This window comes from Anabrus simplex, chromosome 5 (assembly GCF_040414725.1).
Source record: "Anabrus simplex isolate iqAnaSimp1 chromosome 5, ASM4041472v1, whole genome shotgun sequence".
Taxonomy (NCBI): Eukaryota; Metazoa; Arthropoda; class Insecta; order Orthoptera; family Tettigoniidae; genus Anabrus; species Anabrus simplex.
The window spans coordinates 403,798,669-403,814,860 of NC_090269.1; the positions used below are offsets into that span (position 1 = coordinate 403,798,669).

The window sequence follows — 16,192 nt, forward strand, 5'->3', positions numbered from 1 at the left end:
AGAACTCTGTTCTACCTTTGGGCTCCCTATCGCATCTGGTGCGACACTGCCACTGTAGGTGGCCAACTCTGCCGCAAGCATAACAACGCCTGAATTCTAGCTTCGAATCTCTACGTGGGCACTCTGCCTTCTTGTGCCCTCTTTCATTGCACTTAAAGCATTTCGGTCCCACCTTATTCGCGCTCTGTTGGTAACCAGAGGTGCGCACTATGTTCACCTCGTTACCGGTCTTACCGGTCTCTTTATTTCTGTTTTGGTTAGCTAATTTCTTTCTACACTGCCGTGCCCAATGGCCTGGCTTTCCGCAATAATTACATTTTATCTCTCCTGTGGAGTTTCTTCGAGGAGTAAGGGATTCCTTTGTCTTAGAACTCTGATTCTTCTGCTTACAATCTCTAGCTATATGTCCCTCCTTATTACAATTAAAGCATACTAACATTACCTTGTTATAATGGGGAGATTTACTAGGTTTTTGCGCCCCTTGCGTGGCCTTGCCTTGCCACCGACCCTTCGTGTAGCTTACCGGCTGGGTGTGCGCGCCTTCTCTTTTAGAAGCCGTACTATTCCTGAGGAGTGCCTCTCTCTCCTTCTGGGAATTGATCATGGCTTCTTCTTGTCTAGCAATAGCTACAGCCGCCTCAAAAGTTTGAGGGCTACGATCCTGTAGCTTACCTTGTATTCGCGCTGTATGAATCCCCTGAGTGAAAGCCGCTATCGCGATTTTCACCAGCATTCTGCGCTGCCCTGTACGATATTCTATCGGTTCATTTTCTAGGATAGCGTTCCGAAACATCAACGCTATTTCTTCAATTCTATGGGCCCACTCGGCCACGGTCTCTTTCGGTCCCTGGCTTTTTTGGAACAATTGACACAAATACAAGTCAAAAGTGCCCTGTTTTCCATAATATTCCCAAAGAGCTTCCTTAGCTCTTTCCCAGTTGATTATGTCACATCTAGATAATAACTTTTCGCGAGCAGAACCCGTAATCTTTGTCAAAATATATTTAAAGAATAACGGTTGGTCCCTATCCTTGATCATACTCTGTGCGGCATCCACATTAGCAATAAACTCACGCAATTGCTCTGGTTTAGCACCACTAAATTCATGACCTATTAACCGGTATCCTTCAGTAACAGACACGTATAAATGACCATCCTGTGCATCCCCCGCACAATCATAGTCAGAAACATTATCTGGTACATCATTGGGTACATTGGAATCTGCCATATTTACAACACTTGTGGGTACTTACCACTGCCCGAATATCTGCTGTCTTCTCTCGGCGTCTCGGCGTTGAGCTCCTCCAGGTGCCTCCTGTTGCTCTCCTGTCCTGATGTCCGCTTCCTTCTGCGTCGGCTGGAACGGTAGGTCTCTCGTCTGCTGCTCTGGACCGGATCTGCGAATCTTCTTGCTTGAGCTAGCCTCTTCTGCGTGGCTCTTAAAAAATCTGTCTCTTCACTGAGGCGGAATCGAACCCAGTACCCCGCAGCTGCACACCAGTTTAGTTTTTCCTGTCGTGACACAGGCTTTGCCACAACGAGAAATGATGAATAATCAGATTGACTTCCTCCGAGCGGTAATGAGGGATTGTTCAATGGGCCTGGGAGATTTGCTACGTGTGAAGAGACGAAGTCCTCTGTTTCCCAAAACCTTCCTTTAATAGTAGACTGATGAGTATGTATAATTATATACAGTATTTACAATCTCCTTCCTAACTTCAAATATCGCTGACATAGAAGACTTGGCGTGGTCGAAGTATTGAAGTGAATACCCTAAGTTCACACTTGGACCTTATTATTATTATTATCGGAGACCTGACTGACAGGGCTTCCGCCCGCACTTCTAGTTGACTTGTTCCAAAAAAAGCCTCGATCAGGGTGTGTACCCCTGTTTTATACCTTCACTAACTTTCGCCTCCCTTCGAGAAGGCCATCGAAGTTCTCATCCTATGGAGTCTGTCCTCAGACACACGAAAACGGAATTGCCTCTTCCGTTCACTCTCTACCCACCTTTTCTGAAGATATACTACGCACCTTTAGCAGGGTGCAGCTTATGATTCACCTACTTCGACCAAGCCTTACTTCTAATTACACAACTTGTTGCTCACAGCTTTTGGTGTGCCTTCAAACTCTTAAATCTTATATGTTTCTTAATTTACTTATATCAACATTATAATTATGATTCTTTGGCCTTGTTGCCATTACATAGTCATTACTATTAGCTTATAATTTCCCCTATAATATCAATGTATGTCTCAGCGACACCATTCCTCCTACGTTCCTGGTCATGGGTTCGATCCTCGGAAGAATGAGTCCTGAGCTCCAATCTGGGGCGGACACGACAGGTGGAAAATTAATTACAGAAATTCCTTATTGGTCAAATTCAAAACTGGCGGAAAGAAAGGGTTAATATTGCCAACTTAAACAATGACTGAAAGAAATTTAACAAAGAACAAACTTATGAACACCAAATTTCTCCAAAAACACAGTTCTTTCACTTCGCACTAGGGTGCATAATTGTAGTCCTTCAGTAGTGCCATCTAGAAGAGAATGTTCACACTTCTTACTACAGGCAAAACAAAAATACATCGAAAATGACACGGTTCAGAAAACTTCAAAATTTACAAGTAGTGACATCTTCTGAAAAACTTGAGAATTAGCACTAGTGTTGGCTACTGAATGAATGATTCGAAGCAGTGTATCGATTCATTTAAGTGTCCGAGTGAATCGATTCATAGGAACGGCGAACTCACGGCACACGATTCAGCTTACTCCCAGCGGACAGTGCTGAGTGGCGCACTCACTGGACGTTGACGGGGAGCCGAGCTTCCGCTGCAGCGAGACACTGAATCATGGCACATCGAAAGAATCGTGAACGAGCGCGGCTCAGTGAGACACATGATACACACGGCTCCTTATCGGCTCACTGGACACGCGGAGAGCCGGGCTTCCGCTGCAGCGAGACACTGAATCATGGCACATCGAAAGAATCGTGAACGAGCGCGGCTCAGTGAGACACATGATACACACGGCTCCTTATCGGCTCACTGGACACGCGGAGAGCCGAGCTTCCGCTGCAGCGAGACGTGAAAAATTAATTACTGAAATTCATGATTGGCTACATTCAAAACAGGCGGAAAGAAAGGATTTATATTGCCAACCCACAAACCACAGACCAAAATTTAGTAAAAACAAAACTTAGGAATACCATATTTCTTCAGGAGAATCCATTCCTTTACACCAGAACGGCTCAGTATTCTCTCAGTTCATATGTCACATCGTTGCACAAGACTTCAATCATATGTGGACAGACGCAATAACAGTATGTTGAATCAGAAAACCAGCGGGCAACTGTACATCTCGGGTAGCCTATACAAAATATGACGATTAAAAAAAATCCTCAGCTGATAGCAAAATACTTTTTTAAAAAAATGACTGAGCGAGTTGTCGTGCGGTTAATATCGCGTGGCTATGCGCTTGCATTCGGGGGATGGTGGGTTCGAATCCCACCGTCGGCAACCGTTAAGATGGTTTTTCCGTAGTTTCCCCATTTTCACACCAGGAAATGCTGGGACTGTACCTTAATTCAGGCCAGGGCTTTCCCACCCTGCGTCGCCGGAAACCTTCGATGTATTAGAGTAACTAGCATTTTTTCTAAGAAAGGAGTTCATTGTATGAAGACCAGATGGCAGCTGCGAGCACTGAATGCTGTTGCTGCTGTCTTACCAGCACATACTACACAGATGCAGTAGGAGCGGTGACCAATGAGCCGTGAATCGGATCACTGTATCGATTCAGTAATGTGAACGGAATCAAATGAACCGATTCAGTAAAATGAATCGAATGTCCCATCACTAATTAGCACAGCAGTTAAAGTTCAGGCTTCCCCCTGTAGAGGAGTTTCAACTGGCGCAATGTTTGAATTAGCAGAGCGGAGGTGTACCGCCCGGTACAATAATAATAATAATAATAATAATAATAATAATAATAATAATAATAATAATAATAATAATAATAATAATAATAATAATAATAATAATAATAATAATAATAATAATAATAATAATATTTACTGGCACGTAAAAGAACTCCTGCGGGACTAAATTCCGGCACCTCGGCGTCTCCGAAAACCGTAAAAGAGCAGTTAGTGGGACGTAAAACAAATAACATTATTAATAATAATAATAATAGTAATAATAATAATAATAATAATAATAATAATAATAATAATAATAATAATAATAATAATAAGGATTGATGCTTTTCACGGCCCGTAATTGTAGACATGATAATAAGCTTGTCCGCCTCTGTGGTGTAGTGGTTACTGTGATTAGCTGCCACCCCCGGAGGCCCAGGTTCGATTCCCGGCTCTGTCACGAAATTCAAAAAGTGGTAGAGGGCTGGAACGGGGTCCACTCAGCCTCGGAAGGTCAACCGAGTAGAGGGGTGTTCGATTCCCTTCTCAGCCATCCTGGAAGTGTTTTTCCGTGGTTCCCACTTCTCCTCCAGGCAAATGCCGGGATGGTACCTAACTTAAGGCCACGGCCACTTCCTTCCCTCTTCCTTGTATATCCCGTCCAAACTTCCCATCCCCCACAAGGCCCCTGGTCAGCATAGCACGTGAGGCCACCTGGGCGAGGTACTGGTCATTCTCTCCAGTTGTATCTCCCGATCCAGAGTCTGAAACTCCAGGACACTGCCCTTGAGGCGGTAGAGATGGGATCCGTCGCTGAGTCCGAGGGTGAAACCGACTCTGGAGGGTAAACCGATGAAGAAGAATAAGAAAATAATCTTTTGGAGTTTTGCCGTGTCAGAAAAGAAGATGAAATTCTTTACGTTTCTCAGAGAACTTTGCCCCGCGTCTTCAGAAGGAAATCTCGTCTGTTCACGAGCAAGTCTTTTCTAATGAAAATAAAAATCCACAGCCTGTTTCTAGCCATTCGACCGGGTCAGGAATGGAATGAGTGAAGCCTCCATCTAGCGACGAGGGTAGGAATTGTGCCGGCTGCCGAGGCAATGATTAATGACTGACAGATGAAATGAAATGATACTGGAGAGTGCTGCTAGAATGAAATATGACAGGGAAAACCGGAGTACCCGTAGAAAAACCAGTCCCACCTCCGCTTTATCCAGCACAAATCCCATGTGGACTAACCGGGATTTGAAGCACGGAACCCAGCGGTGCTGAGCCGCAGAGGCATCAAGTCTTTTCTAATAATGATTTGTCTATATTAAGTGGTACTTTCGTTCGTCAGTAGATGGCTCGCTCTGTCTTGGCCGTCTAGTATGAGCTTCGTCTCCTGTTATTTCTGGATCCTTCCAAACATGTATTGTTGGTTCCCTGTTGAGCAAGGGCAGCGAGTGTCAGAGTAGGGAAAAGCTGCTAAGCTTTTCAGTGAGTGTAAATAGACCCTGTTGGTCTTAAGGGTTAGGAGTTTAATCTCCTTTTGAAGAAAGAAACATTCATACATTGTGCATTACCCAAGAGACTATTAGTCTTAAGAATTTATTTTGAAATAATGAACTTGTTTTGGAAGCATTTGCTCCTTCTGCTAATTACCGAAGAATGGCGAAGACCAATTTGTCCTACGAAGATTTTAAAGTCTGGTATTGTGAAACGGGAACTCATTCTCCCCTATAATCGATTACCCTTCCAGAACTTTGGGGACTTGTCTGTCCTGTTGGGATTTATTACTGTTGTTAAGACTTTAACATATTTATTCCTCGGTTATGTGTTGTTATTGTTTTGAGATAAAGAGAAAAGCAAAGAAAAGAAAGAATTTTTCGAAATATCCTCGAAATTTAAAATTTTGATGTTTTCTTTGTTCAGCTGCCTATGTTCACCGGTTCTTTTCTACTACTTCTACGGAATTTTTCTAGAAATTGGTAGCAAAGCATGGTTAAATATTCCCGACAGAGTACCTTTTGACCATATTCATATATTTCCTTTCCTAGACTGTGAAAATTTCTTGTTTTTCCATTTTAAAAATTTTAATAAGTGAGAACATCAGAAAGATTTTCGTCCTCGGTACTTCCACAAAGAATACCTAGTTTATTGATGAACTTCTAATCAGAAAGGGGCAATCTGGTGACACTGTTATTACCGATGTGACATGCCATAAGATGCTACGACTCTGTCCTTTGTAATTCCCGAATTCGAGGAGAAGGGATTGGGTGAGTCACTATTCTTGATCGAATCGAACATTGCTGAATTCACTTCTCTTATTAGCTCTTGAAGGTGGTGAACCTTTAGCTAATCAGCTTAGGCGCATTCAGGTCGTCTTTCGCATTTTGATAATCGTGTGGGGGATCTATTGTCTCTTGAGTTAAGTGTCGACTATCGCAAACCTACTGACTCCGTGAGTGCAAATTTTCCTTTATGCTAGATAAAAGTTAACTAGTTTTGGTTTCGTGGTCCTGCTAATAGTAAGTCTGATGGAGTTCCGCCTGCTGTTGAGAATGTTGAAGGAGAATATAATTTATGATCTGAAAGTGTGCTTTTGTCAGATCAACAGGTCCCAGGTCGTCATGAGAGTCCTCCGTTGCCTGAATTTTCCATTAATTGTGCGTTTGCTCTACCGGACAATCCGGTCCCTGTATTTTTGCGAGTTTCTTTAACTTGCCCCATCCGCTTGCCATTTTACTGAAGGGAATATCTAGATATTCTATTAATTCTACCAACGAAATTATTGCCTTTTTTGGCTTTCCCGTTGAATTTCGAGATCACACATTGTTGTTTGGGTTATCTCATTCGCAAATTTTGTATATTATCTCCCCCTGCACTGTAGGGGTGTTGACGGATAAAATTGTGAGAATTTCGGACAAGAGTTCACTTAAATGCTTACGTAACCATTTATTGGCGTATTTTATTCCTTCCAGAGCACTCTCGTATTTAGTGTAAACACATTATTTCCTAGTGCAATGCCTAAATGAAAACTAGGCTAATTTTACACAAGACATTGAGTTCTATGCTGGATTCGTCGCTCTAATTTACTCTGAAATACAGATAGTTTCTACCAAAATAGAGGGCATTTCTCCGGCCTACAGTTCTTATTTATGTTTCGCTCTTCGTCACCGTACATTCACCGAGTTGGAGGCTACGTGATTTTCAACCGAGGAGCCGATGCAACGGTTGCCTACAGCATCTGTCGATCTTCTATAAATTTCTCTGTTATGTCCTACGGGAACTTAACCTCAAGAATTGAAAATGTTTGGACATAATTTTGAAAATTTTCAAAGCCTTCAGATGTTTTGTACAATTATAAAGCTTAGGAGGGGGAGGTCTGTGACAATCGTAAGCCTAGTAGTAAGCAACACTTTAACCGCCTGAGGGCTGTGAACTCTTACGGAAATGAGCTGACATTTCTGAAGATCCCTTAAATGTCATGCGTATTGACAGATGTCACTACTTTTTTTTAGTGCCTCCTAGGAACTTGGTATATTAATGCTTTAATAGTGTATTTCTCCTGTTGCTGTGTTGGCATTAAATACATTTATTCAACTGTTTCTAAGTTGCCACTACTAGCTGTTCAAATTAAACCGACCGATCTGTGACTTGCTCCTCCCAGTAAAATCTAGTAATCTTCGCCTTTATGATCATCTTCTGATCTAACTTGATTTGCGCTACGGATAGTGAAGTACTCCTCACAAAAGGCTACGGCGAGCTGGGGCAGTATATAAGGTAAGCGGTAAGTTTTCCCTCATAAGTGAACTTACCTGTGTGTGGTGACGGGAAATTTAGAGCATTCCCCTTCAGCATGTAAATATTAGGGCGTACCATGATTACCAATATTTTAAATGTAGGTTTGTTTTAAATTCAGTCAAGTTATAGGTTTCTAGGATGTCTATGGGCAGTGTGTAACCGTGTAACCACCCTAAGGGGTATAATGTTAATCTTAAGGGTGTACTTGTGTGGACTCTTGTTTTCCTTTTTTCCTTTCCTTTCCGGTGATCAAGCTTTACTTTCTTAAGTCTCTTCGCACCCTTTGGCATTTTATTTTCTTCGTCTCTTAGTTGCCAGTGTAGTATGCCATACCTTCTGTCCCATTAGGTTGTATGACAAGTTATGTCACGGGATTGCTTGAGTAGGTTCAACATTCTATTCAATTTTGTTCTCGTGCTTTCTACTTACCTTTTGTTGTTCCCTTTCTCAGCCATCTCGTATGAGCTCCGGCTCCTGTTATTTCTGGATCCTTCGCTACTCAGTCAGGGTAGCGAGTGACAATGTAGGGAGAATTCAGGAGCCTTCTCAATTATTGATTGTTTTCAACAACTCCTTTATAAAGAGGCTAAACATTTTCCAGGACCTATCCTCTGCCAGGTAGCTGCAGATTTTCAGTGAGTGTAAAATAGGCCCTCTCGGTCTTAAAGGTTAGGAGTTTAATCTCCTTTTGGAAAACATCATTCATACTTTGTGCTTTACCAAAGAGATTATCAGTCTTAAGAATTTGTTTTGAAATAATGGACTTGTTTTGAAAATACTTGCTCCTTCTGCTAATTACCAAAGAATTGGGAAGACCTATTCGTCCTACGAAGATTCAAAAGTCTGGTATTGTGAAAGGGGAGCTCATTCTCCCCTATAATCGATTGCTCTTCAAGAACTATGGAAACTTGTCTACCCTGTTGGGATTTCTTGTAAATCACTCTTGTTAAACCTTTCAAATACATATTCTTCTGTTATGTCTTGTTATTGTTTTGATAAAAATAAAACGGAAAGAAACTATTTTTCAGAATATTTTCAAAATGTAAAATTTTGCTGTTGTCTTTGTTCAGCTGCTTAAGCTTACCGCTTCTTCTCCTCTACTTCCACAGGCAGGATGCTCAAAACAACAATGATTACTCAGAGAGGTAGCGTGATTTAAAATCGTTTTACGTGTCCACACGAGTTCAGTTCGTACTCACTAACTTGGCCGACAACGCTACCCTCCCGAGCGTAGAACTTTTCTCCTACACGGGCTACCTCAGGGCAGTGTTGCCCCAGAGCAGTTCACAAATCATCTCATAAGATGCATTTAGCAGGATCAAGTTCATCCCACACCCTGCTGAGATATTCCCAAATATCTCGCTCATGACTGGGCACAATCCAGCTTCGCTCTTTATATCATCCCATGGAAGATACTCGCAGTTTCCACCTACAAATCATTCAGGCACATTCTCAATTATTGACTAATTCCAACTTATTTTTAACGGGCCTAAAAACTTCGCTGGACCCGTTGCTTCGTTCGCCGCTGGCTCCACCCTGGTTGTCAAAGCTCCGTCGGTATTGCAGCCTAAGCGCCACTCCCCACCCACCACGTCCCGCCGCAGTTATACTCATGGCCGTCATTGTCACAATCCTCCCTCCTTTGGTTCCTCTGTCAGGTAGCTCCAGAACAAGGTACCATCCAGTCTAAGTTGACGATTATAATTCTTCCTCGGGGAGGTCACTGGATCCTGTAAACTACACCTTTAATACTCATAATTACGATGTAGGGAACTCCCCATGTTGACTGCAGTGTCGGGGAAATCCCTTTCGTCTTCAGGTGTCGTCGGGCATACCTGAGGATGAAACTGTGTCTGATCACCAGTTCCCATGCATGATCTATCACCGATTTTTCTTGTTCTGGGGTTGTCCTGAACATTAAATAACTCGGAAGACATAGTTCTCTTCCGAAGACAATGATGATGAGCATTATTGCTGTTTTTTCCTGAGCAAATGCTTGATAGGCCATCAGGAGGAAGGGCATCCTCTCATTGTATTCTCTCAGGTGCGCCGCCAACAACTTACTCAGATCCTCTTCGCCAATTTTCAGGAACTGCGCTACCTTTCGGTCCGACTGCGGGTGGAGAAGTCTCGTTCTGGTAGTTCGTACACCGAGGCGCAGCAGAACATCCTTCATCCAAGACCGACTCCAATCCTCAGACCTTAATGCTACTCTCGATCGTTCAAAGATAGCGAATCGAGTAGCCGGATATGTTAGAAACGTGGGTTTGTTTTGGTTTGTTGTTATCGAATGTAGTCGGTGTAATTTAATGAAAGTTGACAATAAATGTTAGTTTCTTTGTAGAATATAAATGTACGAGTGTATTTATATGAATCAGTGGATACTTAGGATCTGTAATTATACGCAGTAATGTGAGAATGTGTTTTGATCGTGTTGTGAACCGTTTAACTATAGCAATGCCTCTCATACAACTATTCTTAAGTTTTCTACGGAATAAAACATTAAAAGAGAAACGGATTAGGAATACACATCGTGATTACCTTGAAGTCGATGACAAAACTGCAGTGTACACACATCATTTTGAGAATAAGTCTGAGGTTAGGGAAGACTTTTCTCTAATTCCAGACGGTAAACGTATTCGTGTTTCTCAAAAAATATTAAATTAGATAGAATATAACTGATATTGTGTTATTCCGTCAGTGTCTATGTGCTTTAAAGTGTCGAGTGATTTATATGCAAGTGCATTTTACAATAATCTGTGCTTTGCCTGCGGAAATGTTTGGCTGGATCTTGGAGCATAACATAACTTATAAGTGTGACAGATGGAGCAATCTGTATACTGTTACACAGAAGAAATAGTGACTTGGAGGGATTAGGTGGGTTTGTAACGCAGGATTTTACACTACCAACACCTTCCGGTTCATGCTGTGGTTATCTGTTATCAAGCAGACTACCACAAAACTGAAGCTCGTCCATGTGGTTAAATATCAGTGTTTAGAGTCAATAGAGTTTTGCACTCATGTTCTTGAATGGGTAAAAACCTATTATATCTTTAGTGTCTGAAAGTTTCATTACTAAGGTTACCATCATTGTGCGAAGTGCTGCTGTGCCATATGTCAACATTATGTTAGCATTACCAGGGCCGTTCATTGGGTTGACATAATAATTTCGTGTGTACTTGGGCTAAGTGGCGAAGACTGTTAAGGCGCTGGCTTTCTGGCAGGTTAGGTCCTGGCTCAGTTCGGTGGTATTTGAAGTGCTCAAATACGTCAGCTTCGTGTCGGTAGATTTATTGGCACATAAAAGAACTCCTCCGGGACTAAATTCTTGCACTTCGGCGTCTCCGAAAACCGTAAAAAAGTAGTTAGTGGGACGTAAAGCCAATAACATTATTATTTCGGGTATACTTTCTTTCATTGGGTGCTGAACATACGAAATTGTCCACTACTTCAAAACTAAAGCAACGAATTGTGTTTCATAGTTCTCATGAGACCGAATAAATTGAGGAATTTCGCACCTTAATTTATTTTTAAACATTCAAAATGAAGGTATAAATATGATTTTAAGAGTATTATCATATATTTTCATATATCCGACGCCTCTGTGGTGTCGTGGTTAGTGTGATTAGATGTGACACCCGGAGGCCCGGGTCTGATTCCCGGCTCTGCCACGAAATTTGAAAAGTGACACGATGGCTGGAACGGGGTCTACTCAGTTGGGGAGATCAACTGAGTAGAGATGGGTTCGATTCCCACCTCAGCCATCCTAGAAGTGGTTTTCCGTGGTTTCCCAATTCTCCTCCAGGCAAATGCCGGGATGGTACCTAACTTAAGGCCACGGCCGCTTCCTTCCCTTTTCCTTGTCTATCCCTTCCAATCTTCCCATCCCCCCGCAAGGCCCCTGTTCAGCATAGCAGGTGAGGCCGCCTGGGCGAGGTACAGGTCATCCTCCCCAGTTGTATCCCCGACCCATATTCTGAAGCTCCAGAACACTGCCCTTGAGGCGGTAGAGGTTGGATCCTTCGCTGAGTCCGAGGGAAAAGCCAACCCTGGAGGGTAAACAGATTAAGGAAGTAAGTAAGTAAGATTTTCATATATCCAGCGAAGTGAAATCTAAGAGAAAACGTTATGTGATTAATTGAAATTTCTAAATAATCAGCTTGTTGTTCTCTTTTCTAGTAGAATATATGTGATTCTAGTTGATTACATGTGGTGCGTACTTGTTGGCGAAGCGTTTTCGTGCAAAAGTGATTTTCCCTATGATATTGCCTGTAGCATGTTAAATTACCGCCGTTTGTATAATATGTACGTGATATTTTCGGGTTAGCCAATACCAGCAATCCGGCTACTTCGGCCGCCATGTTGTTTTTATATTTCGGTATGAGGATTGGAGTCGGTCTTGCTTCATCAGTGTTGACTCAAAGTTCCTGCCCCTGTCACTATGTAGCTCCCCCGTCGCACAGAAGCGACAGGAGAACTCCTTCGCCAGGGCATCCGCCATTGTTGATTCTTCATGATTGGAGATAGCGTAGACCTTAGGCCACTTGCTGAAATAGTCCACGGCTAGATGTAGGTACTGATTTCTGGCGTGCTGTACTTTTCGGGAAAATGTCCTGCAATGTCGATGGCTATCTTCTCGAGAGGATCTCCAATATAATACTACTGCAGCTGGTGCCTACTCCGAGTACGAAGGGCTCAGCTTGCGCCACAATTTAGAGGAGGCAAACTATCGATAATAATAGCCATCGATACTTTCCGATATTATGAGTTCTACTATCGATAGTAATCGATAGTTTTCAAAAAGTGGAACGAATCATATTATTATGCCTGAAAATTGAACATTTATTGAACACAATCCACAAAAACTCAGTAGAAAGCACAACTATGTCATGCTGTGTAATTTCTGAAATTCAAATCGGAATCACTCATAAATCTCTTCAGTGGCACGTCCGAGACATTCTCGGGCTGCACGCGCTTGCTCATAACGTGACCGCCCGAGAAATTCTCGTTCAGCTGCAGTGTTCATTTTGCGATCGCCCGACATTTTCTCGGGTAGTGTAATACCTTTGGAAAATATATTACAGCATTCTCAACAGATGGCAGGAAGGTTCTCAGTTGCTTATCTTCTCTCGCCTACTTGCAATGTCTGACAACATATAAATCTATTTATTTTGTCCCGTATTGGCCTCAACTCAACTAAGGTTAGGTTGAATGGAGAATCCCACCTTCCAAAATGCTAAATAGTCTTTCTGCCGGCACTGAAGTCGCACGTACATAGATATACTTAAATGCACACCTTTGAATTGGAACAAACTCCTCACCAGTTAACTGCAAACAGCTGTGCAATTTTTGTTAGCGCGAAAAATAAGCCAATGAGGAAAAAAGAACTATCGTTGACTATCGATAATAAGGAACTAACTATCGATCTCAGACGATGGTGGTCGCTATCGATAGCTTTCCGCCACATGTATAACATACACTGACTGACAGAGCAAATGCAACACCAAGAAGGAGTGGTCAGAACTTTATGCCAATTGCAGGGTAGACTGACGTCACTGAGGTATGCTCATGATGTGAAATGCGCCGCTGTGCTGCGCACGTAGCGAACGATAAATGGGACACGGCGTTGGCGAATGGCCCACTTCGTACCGTGATTTCTCAGCCGACAGTCATTGTAGAACGTGTTGTCGTGTGCCACAGGACACGTGTATAGCTAAGAATGCCAGGCCGCCGTCAACGGAGGCATTTCCAGCAGACAGACGACTTTACGAGGGGTATGGTGATCGGGCTGAGAAGGGCAGGTTGGTCGCTTCGTCAAATCGCAGCCGATACCCATAGGGATGTGTCCACGGTGCAGCGCCTGTAGCGAAGATGGTTGGCGCAGGGACATGTGGCACGTGCGAGGGGTCCAGGCGCAGCCCGAGTGACGTCAGCACGCGAGGATCGGCGCATCCGCCGCCAAGCGGTGGCAGCCCCGCACGCCACGTCAACCGCCATTCTTCAGCATGTGCAAGACACCCTGGCTGTTCCAATATCGACCAGAACAATTTCCCGTCGATTGGTTGAAGGAGGCCTGCACTCCCAGCGTCCGCTCAGGAGACTACCATTGACTCCACAGCATAGACGGGCACGCCTGGCATGGTGCCGGGCTAGAGCGACTTGGATGAGGGAATGGCGGAACGTCGTGTTCTCCGATGAGTCACGCTTCTGTTCTGTCAGTGATAGTCACCGCAGACGAGTGTGGCGTCGGCGTGGAGAGAGGTCAAATCCGGCAGTAACTGTGGAGCGCCCTACCGCTAGACAACGCGGCATCATGGTTTGGGGCGCTATTGCGTATGATTCCACGTCACCTCTAGTGCGTATTCAAGGCACGTTAAATGCCCACCGCTACGTGCAGCATGTGCTGCGGCCGGTGGCACTCCCGTACCTTCAGGGGCTGCCCAATGCTCTGTTTCAGCAGGATAATGCCCGCCCACACACTGCTCGCATCTCCCAAGAGGCTCTACGAGGTGTACAGATGCTTCCGTGGCCAGCGTACTCTCCGGATCTCTCACCAATCGAACACGTGTGGGATCTCATTGGACGCCGTTTGCAAACTCTGCCCCAGCCTCGTACGGACGACCAACTGTGGCAAATGGTTTCACAGCGAATGGAGAACCATCCCTCAGGACACCATCCGCACTCTTATTGACTCTGTACCTCGACGTGTTTCTGCGTGCATCGCCGCTCGCGGTGGTCCTACATCCTACTAAGTCGATGCCGTGCGCATTGTGTAAAATGCATATCGGTTTGAAATAAACATCAATTATTCATCCGTGCCGTCTCTGTTTTTTCCCCAACTTTCATCCCTTTCGAACCACTCCTCCTTGGTGTTGCATTGTCACTGTCAGTCAGTGTATTTGACAAAATTACATGACGTTTGTCGTTAGATTGCCTTCAGATTTAGCTTTGTACATTTGTATTCTGTACTTGTAACATATCATATGGATTAAAACACAATTCTCTGTTTATTTCAGGGTTCGTACACGTTGAATGAATTTCCAGTTAACTTAGGGAAGCTAGAGAAGTTTCCCGCTCTTCCATTTGGGAAATACAAGATGAAGTTTGAGTACCTAAAAGGTGACGAACGTTTCTCTTGCATGGTCAGTGTGGCGGAGATCACAGAAGAAGCAGCAGGAAAATAACGTACTTCGTGAAAAATATGAAATATATTTCCACCAACAGACAGTTTATTGTTGTTATCGATGATGTTAATGGTGGAGGTTAATGCCCCACACTTAGAAAATTTTTGGTCAAACTTCGAGTTATGGAGATTAACTCAGTGATTGAGTTTTTGAGCTACAATAAAAGATTGTGCCCAGCTCACAAGCCATTTTTCTAGTTGTGGATATTTTCTCTTTTTTATGAAATAATGGGTAAATGCACACAATCACATCTCTCAGAATGTATTTTCTTATTTCAGTGGCTCAGCAATTAAAGTTTCATGAGGTATGCCAAGTGAATCAGTTCTTCATCATCATCATCATCATCATCATCATCATCATCATCATCATCACCATCATCATCATATTCTAAAGGCTAAGCCTTGTCGCTGCCGCCACAGTTGTCTATCTTGAGCCAGTCTTTTCAACTCAGCGTAGGTCTTGCACTTCATCCTCAGAAGCAGGTTCTTGAAGTAAGACACTCTGGGTCGTCCTCTTCCTCTTTTTCCAGCAATTCTTCCTTCAATGATATTACAAAGGAACTCCTCATGCCGCAGAATATGACCATTACATTTTATTTTCCGTTTTTCAATTTCGGTTATCAGACTCCGTTCTTCTCTTGTCTCTCTGAGGACTTCGGTATTGTTCTTCATTTCAGTCCAACTTATCCTCTGCATTCTTCTCCAGATCCACATTTCAACTGCCTCTAGTTTTTTCTTTTCTTGCATTCCTAACGTCCAGCTTTCGCAACCATACAGAAGCACGCTCCATACAAAGGTGTTTGCAAAGGGCTTCCGAGTTTGAATATCTATATGTTTGTTGGCCAGCAGATGCTTTTTATCTTAGAATGCTCTCTTTGCCATGGCTATCCTCTTCGTAACTTCTGATATACTCCGATTATCACTCGTGATCAGGGTTCCCAGGTAGCAAACCTGTTTCACTTGTTCTATTTTATCAGGGCCAATTCTTAAGCGTGTTACAGGTGTTTTCTTGTCTTTACATATTGTCATGGTTTTTTTTTCCTTGTATTAATTTTGAGGTTCCATTTGCCTAAAGTTTCTGCCAATATGTTGATCATTCTCTGCATACTTTTACCTGTTTCTGCTAGTATGGCAATATCATCAGCAAGTCTTATAAGAGTGTACTTGTTTGCCATTAATTTTGATCCCCGTTGTTTTCTCCTTCATGACTGAGATGGCTTCTTTGATGAACATATTGAAGAGATAAGGAGACAGTGGACATCCTTGTCTAACTCCTCTTCTTATTTTGGCATTTTTCTTTGTCCCAC

The 16,192-nt window shown here is 43.2% G+C and overlaps 1 long non-coding RNA gene across 1 annotated transcript in view; it reads left to right on the plus strand.

Moving 5' to 3' along the window:
* LOC136874574 (uncharacterized) overlaps positions 1-14,986 on the plus strand; it is a 44,323-nt gene extending 29,337 nt beyond the window's left edge. The window contains exon 3 of the long non-coding RNA XR_011018324.1: positions 14,719-14,986. This is a non-coding gene — a long non-coding RNA (uncharacterized lncRNA). The remainder of the gene's footprint in view (positions 1-14,718) is intronic.
* Positions 14,987-16,192: the final 1,206 nt, after the last annotated feature.